At 33.2% G+C, this 15,797-nt stretch overlaps 1 non-coding gene across 1 annotated transcript; it reads left to right on the top strand.

The window, feature by feature from the left end:
• Nucleotides 1-13,886: 13,886 nt before the first annotated feature.
• On the top strand, nt 13,887-13,959 carry TRNAV-UAC (transfer RNA valine (anticodon UAC)). Its single transcript has one exon. It is a non-coding gene; the product is annotated as a tRNA-Val (tRNA).
• Nucleotides 13,960-15,797: the final 1,838 nt, after the last annotated feature.

Here is a 15,797-nt window from a genome sequence, read left to right as displayed (position 1 = left end):
TTTTGAAGACGTGGAGAAGTTCAAATATCTGGGAGCAACAGTAACGAATATAAATGATACTCGGGAGGAAATTAAACGCAGAATAAATATGGGAAATGCCTGTTATTATTCGGTTGAGAAACTTTTAAAATCCAGTCTGCTGTCGAAAAATCTGAAAGTTAGAATTTATAAAACAGTTATATTACCGGTTGTTCTTTATGGTTGTGAAACTTGGACTCTCACTTTGAGAGAGGAACAGAGATTAAGGGTGTTTGAGAATAAGGTGCTTAGGAAAATATCTGGGGCTAAGAGGGATGACGTTACAGGAGAATGGAGAAAGTTACACAACACAGAACTTCACGCATTGTATTCTTCAACTGAAATAATTAGGAACATTAAATCAAGACGTTTGAGATGGGCAGGGCATGTAGCACGTATGGGCGAATCCAGAAATGCATATAGAGTGTTAGTTGGGAGGCCGGAGGGAAAAAGACCTTAGGGGAGGCCGAGACGTAGATGGGAAGATAATATTAAAATGGATTTGAGGGAGGTGGGATATAGAGAATGGATTAATCTTGCTCAGGATAGGGACCAATGGCGGGCTTATGTGAGGGCGGCAATGAACCTCCGGGTTCCTTAAAAGCCAGTAAGTAAGTAAGTAAGTAAGTAAGTAAGTAAGTAAGTAAGTAAGTAATAATAATAATAATAATAATAAAAGTGGTTCCGCGCCGTGGCGTCGTGGTCTAAAGCATCCTGCCTGGGACTCGCGTTACGGAATGCGCGCTGGTTCGAGTCCTCATGGGGGAAGAAATTTTCTCATGAAATTCGGCCAGTGTGTGGGACCGGTGCCCACCCAGCATCGTGATGCACTTTGGGAGCTACGATAGGTAGCGAAATCCGTTTACGCAAACCAGCTATAACGGCTGGGGAACTCATCGTGTTAACTATACGATACCTCCATTCTGGTTGGATGATCGTCCACCTCTGTTTCGGCATGTGGCCGTGAGGCCAGCAGCCGGCTGGTCGGTCTTGACCCGCCGTGGGCTGTAGCGCCACGGATTATTATTATTATTATTATTATTGTTGTTATTATTATTATTATTATTATTATTATTATTATTATTATTATTATTATTGTTGTTATTATTATTATTATTATTATTATTATTGTTGTTATTATTATTATTATTATTATTGTTGTTATTATTATTATTATTATTATTATTATTATTATTGTTGTTATTATTATTATTATTATTATTATTATTATTATTATAGTATTTCATATTTGTGACACTGATGTTGAAGTCATAACCTCAAAACATTATAATAAAAACGAAATGTATTAAACATACATTGCTATGTATATAAAACGCAGATATAAACGTGTAGGCTATATATAAATGTAGGGCTAGATTATTTCTCTTTAAGATTATAATATGTCATTAATATTTATAACATTGAGAAATAACATTGTAGTATATTAAACAGAAAAACATCCCGCCAAAAATTTTCACTTTCCTCGAAAACGCAATAATGATAAATATTTCAACAGTTCAGCTGCTAACTGCAAACTAACACATTCCCGCGAAAGAGAGTATCACACTTTTTCATATTTGTACCCCTATTTCATATTTGTAACACTTCCCCTACAACAATAATATTCCATATAACAATACAATTTGGCACACTAATTCTTCAATATCTTTTTTGTTGTTGTTTAGTCTAGTGTCCGCAGACAGATTTGAACCTGACACCAATAAGGCAATTAAGGCAGGAGATAATACTTTAGATGTATACCAACAATAAAATTGTTTTTCTCTGTCACATATCGTCAAATTATACAGTATTTAGGCCTACTGTCTTAAAATAAATGTACATATCAAACAAAACCTCAATCACATCTAACCAAAAAAAAAACTAATTTCCATGTATGTATGTACGTACGTATGTAGTATGTATGTATATATGTATTTTATTTTGTTACTTAACGACGCTGTATCAAATACAAGGTTATTTAGCGTCGATGAGATGGTGAGATGATGCCGAGAATTCGACATAGATTACCTGACATTTCCCTTACGGTTAGGGAAACCTCGGAAAAAACCCAACCAGGTAATCAGCCCAAGCGGGAATCGAACCCGCGCCCGAGCGCAACTCCGGATGGGTAGGCAAGTGCCTCAGCCGACTGAGCTACGCCGGTAGCTTGTATGTATGTATGTATGTATGTATGTATGTATGTATGTATGTATGTATGTATGTATGTATGTCATCATTACGGAATTAATTGCTTTTTAATATAAAATTACAGGGCCAACCTGTGATATGAGAAGGCAGAGGGCGTTCGGTTTAGGCATACATGACAATGGGCCTGATTAAGTACCACTCCCTGGCCTTATTTAGAACGTATTATTTTAATAAGGCCCACATGACAACTAATTTTGAAATAATTATTTAATTTTTTTTTTAATTTTATTTACGTATTCATTTATTTAATACTTTACACTTGAGCTACATTAGGCATTGCAGCCCGAAAGAGCAGAAGCTCGTGCTCGGGAGCAGTTCAGATCAGTTATACAAAATATATCACAAAATTAAGAGAGTTCATTGAGCACAATAACATTAATAAATGGTAAAATAATACAGCATGTAATAATAGGGTCTATATACAAATAGAAAATATAAAAGTACATAAATATTAGAATATCAATTTTTAACTCAATTAGCTTAAACAATTAAATAATAAATTAATCTGATTTGTTTCTTAAATCTATGTGTGTTAAGTGTACTTAGCTCAGGGTAAGCTCTAATTAATGCATTATATATTTTGGGTCCAAAATTTCTGCTGTGTTTTAATCCAGCAGTTGTGTGGCATTTGGGAGTATTTAGAAAGAAACTGTAGTTTTGTTTCGTATGGTATTCGTGAGGATCTAATTTAAATTTATTGTGGTTTTTATGGAAGTAAATCAGCAATGTTTGTTTATAAATTTGTTCTAAATTTGATACACCAAATTCCTGAAAAATTAATTTTGTTGGGTAATCAAAAGGTTTATACCTATAGACAAATTTTGATAATTCTTTTTTGGAGCAAATTTAAAGGATGGAGAGTCGATTTTGCCATTCCCCCCCAACCTAATATACCATACTGAATTATTGATTGAAACAGATCTAAGTACACAGTACGCAGAACATAAACAGGTAAATAAGAGCGTAGAATGGAAAATTTGTGGATTGTTTTACGCAATCTGTTACACAGGAAGGAGATATGCTTGTCTCATTTTAAATGTTGGTCAATAATAATGCCTAAATATTTAACTTATGAGGATATACTCAAAGCGTTACATGAGAAAGTACGGTCAAACTTTAAAAAATATAGATTTACAATATATTTTTTTTCGATTAGTGTACTAAGTGAGCTGTTAAAACCGAAAGTAACGATTTTCCATATTTAACCATTAAAAACTTACACGTTCCGAAACTTTAGGTAGGCCTTGTTTGATACACCTACCTTATTCTCTCTATCCTAGTAACTGAGTGTACGTTCCATGTCTTGTGTTGTACCGCGTTATCTCAAGTTGTGGCCTTGCAGTACGCTAATGGCATGGCCAGGAATGCTGCTACTTACGGGATATTCCATCTCAAATCGACCGAAATATAGAGAAAATTGACCTTGCAATTTTTAAATACAATGAAACTTTTTTTTGTACGTAGAGAACTGTGATACAATGCTTTGTGCAAAGTTTGAGGCATCAGAACTTCATAGTGTTTAAATTAAAAATATTTAAATTTATCGTATTTTCATAAAATTAGCAAGTTTAAACTGTTGTGGCTCCGAAACCCTTTCACCCAATGATTAAAATCATGGTTTATTTTGATGCTGAAAAGTTAAAGTTTATACTGATATGTAAACAGTTTTTCTTGCTTTTTATGGAAAATGGAGAAATTTAGATTTTTCTTCATTAAGACGCCTTTGGCCACGAAAAAATATTTTTATAATATATGGTTAGATTCCGCATTGAAAGTACAAATAAACATATTTTTTTACTGGTGCAACGTTGATAAGAAAGTATCGAAAAATCAAATAAAGAAAATAAATAGTTTACACGTGAACTAACCAGCTGACTGTGAGGCGGGAGCTAGCCTAGGCAAGCAAGGCCAGGAGACATAAACACATGACGTGTCGTCTAGTAGCGCATAGCTGGGCTAGCTTTATCAAAAGTTTTCATAAACACAGGAGTAAAATGACGCCCAACGCTAGCTTATCTTCATCTCTCGGCCAGTGCGTGCGGTACTGCACCGTTCAAGTCCAGGCGTGTGAAAATATTCTATTTAATACCCTCGAAACTTATTGCCATACCACTAAGCAAACAATGCCGAATCCCTCTTAATAATGCAAGGTTTTTTCTCAATATGTTTTTACATTTTTACAAATGGTCAAAAAACCTAAAGGTAAAAGGTAAAGATATCCCCGTAACATGCCATGAAGGCACTTGGGGGGCATGGAAGTAGAGCCCCATGCTTTCCATGACCTCGGCACTAGAATGAGGTGGTGTGGTCGGCACCACGCTCTGACCGCCTTTTACCCCCGGGAAAGACCCGGTACTCAATTTTATAGGAGGCCGAGTGAACCTCGGGGCCGTTCTGAAAGTTTGGCAACGAGAAAAAAACCTAAAAGTAAGTAAAATCAGATTATCCGTCTCTCTGTATACAATAAAAATAAGGATTACTTCTTAACATAACCTACCAAATGTCAGCTTCAAAATAAGCACCCGTTCAATGTTCTACAGTAAACGGTTCCAGAGTTCTGAGCGCTGAAAGAGGCTTGATTTTCTAAAATACGCTAAATTTGTCGCTCAATAATACGAAAACCGTTTGACTTTCGATAGTATATTTTTGCAAATGCACTCTCCTCAGCACCTTGTATAAATAAGGAAAAAATTAGGGTATAAAAAAATGCGAGGTTTTTTACTGATCCATTTCATATGGGATATGTTAGTTCAGGTTTTGGACGTAGCAATGCAAATACCCAAACTCTGAAGCATAGAGCGGTGGTGGGAATGATGATTCCACTACCAAATTCCTAGGAGAATAAATGTCATCACTGCTAATGAAACATGTTCTGAACACTCACTGAATCAACACCCGACAGATATGATTGAGAGCGCTCTCTGTGTTGTGGGTCTGAGCTACAGTACGTAACTTTCTTAGACATCAAACGGAAGGTGCTCTCCACGACTCGGAGATGTGAAACGCTGTACTGAGCAAATAGGTCAGAAAATTTTAGTGTTACGTGTCTGCATGTTCGACAGACGGGAAGTAATTAAATGGGTCTTAATTTTATTCAATAACGAGTTGATAGCGAGAGGTGAACAGCAGGGGTGAACAATATTTACTTACTCCACCTTTCGTACGTCACTGGTGTGTCTTACAGATGCTGGGTGATATGCATAAAGTTGTAGCATTACCTTTTGCTTCGACTGTAGAAGATACTTGAAGTAGAAGTATATACTTCGTTTTGTATGCATAAACCTGATACTATTACTACGAAGTATGTACTACGCGGCGGTAGTATAAACTATCAAGAATATTCGATTATATCGATTATCGACAGTACTTCGGGTTTAACCGCTAAGATTCGTTAGTTTTCGCCTTCCATGTATTAATGTTAATTTCTTTGTGGGAAAATTGATTGTTGTCCTCAAAATCTGGTTAGTATAGCAAGAATAAGGGAAATTACGATGAAGTGGGAAGTGTGGAAGAGAGAGAATGAGAACAACTGCTGTTTTTTAATTGTCTAGAAAAATACCCAGGATTGTTAAGGGAACCAGGTAGTGATTAGGGGCGGGACAAAAATCCAATTTTTTGTTTGGCGTTATAAAATAAGTACAAAACTTGCTCTTTGAAACAATGTGAACAATGTGGGCGAGGGTATTTCTGAAGACAATCCTTTTAAATTACCTCTTTAAATTTGGCGGTGCATGTAACGTATACATTATTACTTTTTTAAATGCAGTTTTCCATTTGTTGACATTTTTCAAACTTCAGTGCACTTTTCTCTGAAACTGCTGAATAAATTTAAATGAAATTTTTACAGTGTTTTCTGCAGTCAGTGTTCTACATAGTAGACCTACGGGTTTAAGAATATTACACACATAACATGAGAAAAAATATATATGCATTGAGAAACTGTAAAAAAAAAAAAAAAAATTAAACGAAGTTCAATATTTTTTCAGTTTCACTAGGGATGAAATATTTAACAAAATTTTGCTTTAGAATTTACAATACACATTACTAGATAACTTAAAAAAATAAAAGGTATAAGAGTGAAGATTTTAGTAAGTAATGTGCACCTGAAAAATGAGGTACACTTAGCAAAGTGGGAAAACATGTTATTAGTTAGGGCCTTTCTTTTGCACTTGGATATGAAACAAATTAGTTGTCTTTTATACCACTGAATTCAGAATGATTGATTATATAAGCCTGGAAATATTTATTCCATTCTGAGCACTAGAAGCCTAGAAATATTGCACTAAACTTTTGTATTGAAATATTTTAATCACACATGAATCACTACCCAGTTCCCTTAAACAAGTCGCAAACTTCCCCGCAAGAAGTGATAAAGAAAAAGCCATCCAGGCTATGAAAGTTGAGGTCGAAGTTTACAGCGGGAAAAAAATGTACGAAAAGCAAATTATGAAGAAAATGAATAACAGGTAAAGTAAAAATCAGATATAAATCGAACGGATCCAAAATGTTAGTCATTAAATTTACATGTAACCTAAAATATTGTAAGCATACGGAGTTTTTTCACGTAAATTAAATGTATTATAAATACATCATAGAATCATTTTGCTAAATAGTAATATGCGTTACAAGAGCGGTATGTTGACGTTTTCATGTTCGAGGAAAAGATTGAAAAAGCGAAACGTAGTGATTTACGTCCGTCTTTTTTTGCCCCCAGTCTATAAATGCGAACTTAAAACAAACGGTAAGGTTATGTAATGATTTATTTTTCATTTTAATATTTAACAATATTATTTATATAACATATTGCAGTAATAACATCGGCATCTGGAATCTTGTTGATTTTTTCACGGCTTCCTTAATGTTACTTGCATCACGAATGCAATAACTTTAGTGGAGTAGTAGAGTTTACTTAATTTTTGCAAATATTTAAAAACAATAATTAACATTGCAATTTAGGTGAAATTGCAGTGGTAAGTTTCCAATGTCTAATTATTACTATGTTAAAAGTCTCTAAAAATAATATGTTAAAAGCCTAATGCAGTAAAATGAATGTCGCGCTTAAGCGGTAAGAAGAGGGAAATTGTTATGTGTGTTACGTTGGGAATACTGAATGTGGTATTTCACACTTATCGCGTATTGGTTTTGTGTGGAAAGCAAGCAAATACGCACGATCTCGCACAAAAATATTTTTTTCATATAGCAGAAGGACAGTGTTTTACACGTATCAATTTTCATTATTGTACAAGGTACAGTAATGGAAGAAAAAAAATGTTGAATATTTCCAAACATTTTACTGCTGTAAGCTGTACCTAACCCCTTAAGCATGTATAATACACTGTTCTCTTATATTGACTGAGCATATTGGGAATTAAATCAATGGCTTTACTAAAACACGCTATGTAATGTTCATATAAAACAATTTTCATCTCGAAAAGGAAGTAAAAAGGAGTAAAATTGTATGAAACTTTTTTGTTTGAAATATCTCAAGGAATAACACCTTAAAATTAACGACATTATTTACGGTTCATCTTATATATAGTTGGCATAGCTTCTTGAGGTACCTTCAAAGTATGCTGCAAATCTTTTATTTCCAGTGTTCGCCTCTGAAATAAGATATCTTGGAGAGATAAAATAGTGGACCTGGACAATGACGGAGTATGCCAAGCCTTATTACGCTTGTCTTTCCTTTTATAACGCAATCTTACTGTTTACTATATGCTCCCAGTTATTTATGCGCACACATTATGTAACTATATATTAACTGGCTGTACACATGCACATGCTTCAGATGTACGACTGCAGCACGGAGAACATTTCATTTTGTCTGGGAACAAAGAGAGAACGCACCACCCTAAGATGACATGTGGGTGTCGTTGTCATGGCTACCTCAGTAGTCCTACTAATGCCTGTGATAAACATTTATCTTCTTACCTTGTTACATGGACCTGCAGTTCTTTTAACCAACTATACAGCATTTAGGGTCATTTCTAAAGCACGGACGAAATCGTAGTTTAAACCTCAGCTTTTAAACCGCGATCGAGGTCTGAACCCTTATGCGATTTTTAAAACGAAGTCGAGACGCGGCTTCAAAAGAAACCGAGGTTCGTGGGTTTCATATATGGCAACGCAACTAAGAATCGATTTTTATTCCTCTACACAGTCGATATGAGAAATAAATGAACATCGGGATTAATATTTTTATTGAATTGCAATAAGTCACGTTCTTTTGTTCTCAGCTAATATTCAGCATTTTAACATCTGTGAACGACTCTCACAAGTCAGTGATGATCATCTCCTTCTTGTCAGGAATCTTGAAGAGGAGAAGAAAACTGCTCTCAAGCGCCTGAAAATTCCTGAAGCCAACATAACACCTCGAACAACTGGAATACATCTACGTGATGAATTGCGAAAGAGATCGTTTGACTCCTGGTGTCAGTTGCCTCATAAGGGGAAAGGTGTAGTCATCTACGAAGAATATCCAGCACCAGCACCAAAAGGAATTTGTCGTCTTCAGAATACATTAATGCAATCAAGATGTCCTGCAACCTTACTGCAGTGCGCTCCGTTCCTGGCAGAGCTTTCAGCACGACACGTTGCCGTCAGCCAGGCTGCAACGAGACAGAAACTCTTGGCCACGTGTTGGGCTTCTGTCGGAAAGGAGAGTTATTGCGTAACAACAGGCATCATAGAGTCCGTGGAGCTATCGCCTGTCTTCTTCGGAACAAGGGTTGGGAAGTTCATGAAGAGGTCCACTGTATTTCTGAAGACGACTCTCACAGAAGAGAGGATATAATAGCAATAAACAGGCAACAACAAAAGGCTATTATCATAGATCCAACTATACGCATGGAGAGAGATCTAAACCAAGCTCATCAGGTTGATCAGGAAAAGAGGGCCATTTATGAACCTTGTATTCCCTACCTTAGTGCCAAGTATAACATCCCTCTCTTCAATTGGTCAGTGACAGGTTTATTTTTTGGTGCTCGGAGTTCTTTACCAAAATTTACATATCATTTTTTAAAACAATTATCAATATCATCTTTTGAAATTCAAAAAAATCATCTCGCAAATTCTAAAAGATTCCCTGCAGATTATACAATTTCATTTATACCACTCAGAAGGCCTTAATTAAGGATATGCTAATTTTAAATAAAATCTTTTTTTATCAGTATAATTTAGTCATCTTCTAAGATTTTATTTTACAATTGATAATGAATAGAGCTTAATTATTACACTTTATTTTTATAACGCTATTCATATTTAATTAATTGTATTTGTTTGCTATTCATTTCCGGATCCTCGTGGTCATCCTTAATTAAGGCCGGATGAGTTTCTCTCTCTCTCTCTCTCTCTATATATATATATATATATATATATATTTACTAATTTAGGGAATATACGTGCGTTTAAAATACTAGCATTACTTAGTATTTAATAGGGAACGGATTTTTAGGTACCAGAATGATATTACACAAATAATTAACAAAAGTCGAGCGTTTATGTTGTAGTTTATCGTTTGTTCGTAACTACTACCAACATTAACAGACTGAAAACCCGGTTCTAAAGAATTAATAACCTAAATATTAACTAGATTAAAATTTCAATTGAAACTAAAATTTAGTATGGTTCTGTTTTCACATATAATAGGCTAGTACTATGTGGAAAGCCCCAGTAGCATAAAACTTGAAATAAGAAGACAAAATCACGTTAGCTTCATATTCTTATAGGCCCACAACATTTTCGAGTATTAAATGAAATGTCCAAAACTACTGTAAAGACTAAGAATTAAGATATATCGTCCTATAGGCATAAAGGTATAATTAATATAAAATATTATAACTTACTTCCCTGAAAGCAACAAGAATATGTAAAAAAAAAATTGTCAACCTGTCACCTCTTACATTTCGTTGAAGATTTTTATTGAGCATTCTTGCTAAATTTTGCGTTGATTTCTTCGAAAATCGAAATATTCGCCAGAAATTATCGTTGTTATATAGATACAAAGGATTATTCCTCTCTCATCACTCTAATCCGGAGATTTAATACTCGTAGACGCAAATTTTCTTTTGATAATCATCCAGCTGATCTACTACTTCCATTTGGTATACATGAAGCCGTGGTGTTAAACCTACCCCAGCCGTGGTCTCTGCTTCAGATCATGATTTCGAGCCGTGGCTCAGAAAAATGGAAAAGACCTCGTTTTATAAATCCAAACACGGTTTAAAGCCATGGTTGTGGTCTAGACCTCGTTTTAGAAATCGGCTCTTAGAGGTCGGACAATACTCGTACAAACAGAAGAAAATATGTAATCAAATAAGTTCATAAATGTAGGCCTATTAATATCGTACATCATCGTAATCGTGATCATCTTCAACGTCTTCGTCACCATTATCGTTAGTCTCAGTCATCATTGTCATCATCTTTTATCATCCTTGTCTTCAAAATCATTATTACATCATGCTCGTCATCATACTCGTCATCGTCGTTATATTTGTCATCGTCGTCACCATACTCATCATCACACTCGTCATTGTCATCATACTCGTCATCGTAATTATAGAGGAGAAGAAATATCTCACAATGTCACTTTTTTCATGGTAGAAAATGCTGATTCACACAAGTACGACGTTGAAAACGGCAGTTCTAAAAGTCTTTTTAGTTTATTCGGCACCATCGACTGATTTGACAAAATATTTCCGTATATAAGACACTCGGGATTTTGTTTATATTCATCTCCATGCAACGTAAAACCATATTGCAAGCATTCATCACTATATTTCCGAAACGCAGTACGTTTTTGTGAACCCTGAAGTGAATTTTCGCGTACATTATTTGAATTAGCACTGTGATGTAATTCTAACTCAGAGCTTGATTTCGAATTAAAAATTTGTCCATTATAAATTCTAAATAAAGCACTTTTCTTAAAATAGTCGCACTATCACCCGCTCATACTGAAACTGATGATTCTAAACTCTAGGGCCCATTTATCACTAAGTGGGATCAGTAAACGAGTTACTTTCATTGGTAAAGTCTGTCTCAAAATAAAATATACCGTACCATATTATATATATTATATTAACAACGTGTGCATAATGCGTGCGTCCGTTATATTTGCAATATTCGTAAGTATGATCATGTTTCCCCGTCTTTCCAAACTCTGTCTTGGCCAAGGCTAAGCGATCGACGAGCCCTGCATTCTCTTGTTCTCTTATTTCAAATTCTGCGCACCGCTACCCCGATCTATTTGGCTTCTCGTTTTCTAAATTAATCTGCATATCATTAGCTAAGTACCAGGTCTCATCATAACAATTTACTCATTATACCTCACCACAAGACATCTTTATATTCTTCATCTTATACAGTTTCAGTTGGTAGAAATTGGAACTCGCTTCCGAGTAATGTAAGGGGTTGTTGGACAATAACTTCGTTTAGGTCAAAATTACTCAAATTCTTACTTAACAGATTAATTACTGATTAATATTTGTTCTTTATAATGAAACTATCATCTGTCCATTCTTATTATTACCATTAATTTCTCTAAATAGAATACAAAACCTCTAAAGGCAAAATTTCTTTACATTAATAATCTCTTTATATAAATATATTTTAGGTTTATATTTTTTTCCCTCCCTACTTGTTATTTTTTTCTCTCCTCTCTCTTCTTTTTTTTCTTTTCCTTTTTTTTATTATCTTGATATTTTACTTAATCATTTGTATTTGTATGCCATTTAGTACGACTTTGCTAATCAACATTTTACGAGTATGTCTCGTAACCCACATGTATTCTCCTATTAGTATATTAATATATCTCAAGTGAATTTATCGTCGAATTTATCTGGAGCATTTTAGGTCTTATAATTGTGTGTGTGTGCGAGTGAGTGAGTGTGTATATTCCCCTTATGTTATGTAACTGATTTTGATTATGTGTAATTTTCTACTTTATTTTATATATTATGTAACCGATCTCGACTATTTGTAATTTTATGTTATGTAATTGATCTTGACTATTTGTAATTTTCTACTATATTTTATGTAATTTCTAAGGTATTTTCTTTTGTGTTGTTTTGTAATCTAATTTTGTATTTCATGTATATTATTGAAACCTGGTTGAGTGGAAGAGAAGGCCTCATGGCCTTAACTCTACCAGGCAAAATAAACCTACTACTACTACTACTACTACTACTACTACTACTATAACATACTTCCAGGAAATTTATATTAAATTAATTATCATCATTTTACTGGCTATCTCAACTTAATTACAATTGATTGAATTGAATTAGCTCATAAATTATGTTATTATTTATTTCTTTAATTTCTTCCTGTAACCACTACAGGTTGCCATCGACAAAGACTGCCATGATACAATAGAGTAAATGCCTTGAGGCTTAGTGATACATTGTTGTTAGAGTGAAAGATAACAATTTGAATTACCTAAATTTAAATAAACATTTATTAGTCGTTAAAACTTAACTGACGAGCATTGCTGGAGAATATTTTAAGTGTAGGTAAATATTCGTAATTTAAATATGTATTGTATTAAGGCCTCTCACTCTGAGAGAGGAACATAGGTTCAGGGTGTTTGAGAATAAGGTGCTTAGGAAAATATTTGGGGCTAAGCGGGATGAAGTTACAGGAGAATGGAGAAAGTTACACAACACAGAACTGCAGGCATTGTATTCTTCACCTGACATAATTAGGAACATTAAATCCAGACGTTTGAGATGGGCAGGGCATGTAGCACGTATGGGCGAAACCAGAAATGCATATAGAGTGTTAGTTGGGAGACCGCAGGGAAAAAGGCCTTTAGGGAGGCCGAGACGTAGATGGGAAGATAATATTAAAATGGATTTGAGGGAGGTGGGGTATGATGATAGAGACTGGATTAATCTTGCACAGGATAGGGACCGCTGGCGGGCTTATGTGAGGGCGGCAATGAACCTTCGGGTTCCTTAAAAGCCATTTGTAAGTAAGTAAGTAAGTAAGTAAGAAGTAAGTAAGTAAGTATTGTATTAAGGCTGGTTGAGTGGAAGAGAAGGCCTTATGGCCTTAACTCTACCAGCGAAAATATATCATTCTATTCTATTCTATACCAAAGACTTCGTTGTAAATAAAAAATATGTTGTAAAGAGACTTTCTGGATGGCATAAAATTTATTTTTTAATTCCAAAATTTCGCGACACACTCCATGGGGCTGCTTGACACACCGGTTGGGAACCCCTGCATTCGGGTATGCAGATCTCTGAAAAGTCATGGGGTTGTGAAATCTACATCACCAATTGTAAGAAGTGGGTCTTTAATCATTTAACACAGTGTATCTAAATCTACTTTTCACACCGTTTGGTTTGGTGTGTAGTTCATCAAAATGTTGGTTTCGCAGTGGCGACCTCTCTTGTCATTGACACAATATCCACACACCGCTTAGCAGCGCTAGTGCGAGAATGTAGGCTATACCGAGCAGCTGTATTTACATCCGCTCTAACACGTAGTGGAAGCGGCATAAACCAGGAATAAGCTTAGAACGCGATTTCATACATACAGCACAGCCACAATGTGTGTCTTTACGTAACCTTCGCTTATGTCAGAAAATATAGAGAAGGTCGGGCAGAGATTAAGTTTAGACTGATAACAACTTAGTAATAATAACAATAACACACGTCGGTTCCGTGGTGTAGCGGTTATCACGTCTGCTTTACACGCAGAAGGTCCCCGGTTCGATCCCGGGCGGAACCATTTTTTAAACTTACTAAATTTTAAATGATTATTAGTGACAATTAGTGCAGCTTGTTCATAATATCGAGAAATTTGTACAACTTCCGTAGTATTGAATATATAGGCCTACGTAAATTTTATACTAGTTTCCATATGCTAATAAAAGACGAAATGTAACGAAGGTTCGAATTTAACGAAAATCAGTCATGTAAATTTATACCAATAACCTCAAATTTATGTTGCTCAAATTATTTATTTACTTGTTTCATTATTTTTACTTATTTACTTTATATTAATATTTATTTCTTTTATTTATTTATTTATTCATTTACTTATTTTTACTTAGTTACTTATTTTTTGATTATTAGTTATTTTTACTTATTTATTTATTTATTTATTTATTTATTTATTTATTTTATTTATTTATTTATTCATTTACTTATTTTTACTTAGTTACTTATTTTTTAATTATTAATTATTTTCACTTATTTATTTAATTTATTTATTTGTTCATTTACTTATTTTTACTTAGTTACTTATTTTTTAATTACTAATTAGTTTTACGTACTTATTTATTTATTTATTTATTCATTTACGTATTTATTTATTTATTCATTTTCTTATTTTTACTTAGTTACTTATTTTTTAGTTATTAAACATTTTTTCTTATTTATTTATTTATTCATTTATTTATTTATTTATTTATTCATTTACTTATTTTTACTTTGTTACTTATTTTTAATTACTAATTATTTTTACTTATTTATTTAATTTATTTATTTATTCATGTATTTATTTAATTCATTTTACTTATTTATTCATTTACTTATTTTTACTTAGTTACTTATTTTTTAATTACTAATTATTTTTACTTACTTATTTATTTATTTATTCATCTACGTATTTATTTATTTATTCATTTACTTATTTTTACTTAGTTACTTATTTTTTAGTTATTAAACATTTTTTCTTATTTATTTATTTATTTATTTATTTATTTATTTATTTATTCATTTACTTATTTTTACTTTGTTACTTATTTTTTAATTACTAATTATTTTTACTTATTTATTTAATTTATTTATTTATTCATGTATTTATTTAATTCTTTTTACTTATTTACTTAGGCCTATTTATTTATTTATTCATTTACTTCTTTTATACTTATTTATTTACTTATTCATTTTTCATTTACTTATTTATTTAATTATTCACTGATTCATTGACTTATTTACTTATTTTTACTTGTTGACTATAATTTATTTATTTATTTATTTATTTATTTATTTATTTATTTATTAGTCCATAACAGGGTAAAGCTCAAATTATAATAAATAGTACACAATTTATTATGGTCACATATATCATAAAAATTAAAAAAATAAAACATAAACAAACAGAAATATATACATCTTGATTACACAACTTTTAACACTGTATCACTTCGGAATATGTATTATATGACTTTCTTGTGTTAAATTCTATCGTACTTGGTTTACATGTTTCAACCTATTATGGGTCATCCTCAGAACTGGCCGTTGTTGGTCTTGGCGCCTCTTTTTTTGTTTCCTGTGAGGGTGTGTTCGTGTGTTGTAATGTAGAGTCAAAGAGTGTGTGTGTTATGAAATTGAGTTGTGTGTTGAGAATTTCATTTGGATGTGTTTTTGTGTGTCTGTATATTTCATATTGTTCTAGTGTGTTTAGTTTCTGGCTTTTTGGTTGGATATGTAGAATTTCCATGTCTCTGTGGGTGTGGTTAGCATTTGTGATTTGTTCTGCATATGTGGAGGTGTTTTGTAATTTTGTTATGGCTGTGATGTGTTCTTTGTAATGTGTTTGAAATAATCAGAAATACATAC

Source organism: Periplaneta americana, chromosome 13 (assembly GCF_040183065.1).
Source record: "Periplaneta americana isolate PAMFEO1 chromosome 13, P.americana_PAMFEO1_priV1, whole genome shotgun sequence".
In the NCBI taxonomy this organism is placed as follows: Eukaryota; Metazoa; Arthropoda; class Insecta; order Blattodea; family Blattidae; genus Periplaneta; species Periplaneta americana.
Note: the sequence above shows the minus strand (reverse complement) of the source record. Positions and strands in the feature narration are given on the sequence as shown.